This window comes from Plasmopara halstedii (genome assembly GCF_900000015.1).
Source record: "Plasmopara halstedii genome assembly, contig: Scaffold_323, whole genome shotgun sequence".
Taxonomy (NCBI): domain Eukaryota; phylum Oomycota; class Peronosporomycetes; order Peronosporales; family Peronosporaceae; genus Plasmopara; species Plasmopara halstedii.
Window position 1 is genome coordinate 1,193,602 of NW_020187244.1, and position 1,604 is coordinate 1,195,205.

A 1,604-nucleotide genomic window follows, 5' to 3' on the forward strand; every position below is an offset into this window, starting at 1 on the left:
TTAAGCATCTATTTCTTGGCGTTGTTTAATATCACAACATTGAAAACTTTGGTGTTAGTCGAAAAACTCCTAACACGTTACTGTACGTGAGATTGTGGGAGTTATTAGCGTCTGGCTGCGCTTGAGGTCGTGAGCTTGGTTTTGCTGGTTTTTGGTTTTGCTGGTTTGTCATCATAATTGGTGATGACAAACAGGCATCACCAATTAAGTGTGATCAAACGCGGTGCTTCTAACGATAATTTTACACCACTCCGTCGGAAGGAACCACCACTAATATTTTTCGAACATACCCGCAAGCACATCATTCAGCCCAATTTCTCACCAAATTTGTTGTCTGCATGTAAAAAAGCTTCAATCATCCTAGTTTTAAGTTTCTTGACGTCTCTGTGCAGACTCCACCACGCGTTGCGGCACCCCATTCCATCACACGTGCTTGTACGCAGCTTCTTCTATCTAGCTAATCAACTTTTCAAACGAGTTATTCTCGATCTGCACAGAAGATATGCTTCCAGCCACTCGTAAGCTTCCCAACGAAATGTCGATATTCACTAAAAAGTAAATGTGCATCTTATAAAAATTATTAAGCAATATCAATATTCAAATAAAACCAGTATACACTTAACACTTTTATACAAATGCTGAATCTACGATAATAAGAAATTGCGGAAAACTCCGACGTACAATGGTTTTGATATTAATGAGGAAGTCGAAAAAACACGTCTGCAGCTCCCCTGGGATTAAGAGAACTAAACTTAACTGATGACGAACGTCAAGCTATACTTCAGTGCTGCAGTTGTACAGCGATAAGAAAAATCTTCAGATTTGGTCTATACAGGCAGACTATTTGCAGCGGGGCTGCCGTAGCTTTGCGCTTTGAGGATGCGCAAGTTATGTAACGGGGTTACACGAACTCTGATAATAGGGGGGGTGTCACACGAGATGTGCACGGTGTGACCACACCCAAACAAGAATACGGTACGGGGCTAGGTAGCCAGTAATTATATTTAGTATATTTAGAAAACCTAAACTTTTAAAGTTAGGCAGTTAAGCCGCAAATAAAAATAAATACAAAGTAGTTTTGGATTCAAACCGAAGAGTCAATTAGCCTTGGGAAGGCTAAGCGGATTGCGATCCGCTAGCTCATATCATAATTGCTTCTTGTAAAGAACGAAAGGTCGGTGACCAAAAGTATGCTTCCTCACGCGCTTAGCTACGGCAGCCATGCTGCACTCGGTAGCACTTGTAATCAATCTACACCTGAGTCGTTTCGACTGATCCTCTGTGAGGATGGAGAAATTTTCTCTTTGCCCCAGGGCATGTAGTACGGACTTAACAAGCCGATGTCTTGGTTTGGCCCTGAGGGCGTGCAACACCTTGAAGCACAAGGCCCCGAGGCAATCGGTGCGTCTAGAGGTATTTTCAAGTTACGAAAACGCTGCTAGAGCACCTGCAGCAGAAGATGTCTGCATCGTTTGCGTCTATGACGCCACCGTCAGTGACGGATGATTTTGCCCGGCTAAGCCGCTCATGGTGAGCGTTAAGGCCCTAGAGGGGAAGGATGGAGAGAATCTCCTGCTCTGGGTGAGAGAGATCAAGATGGCCAT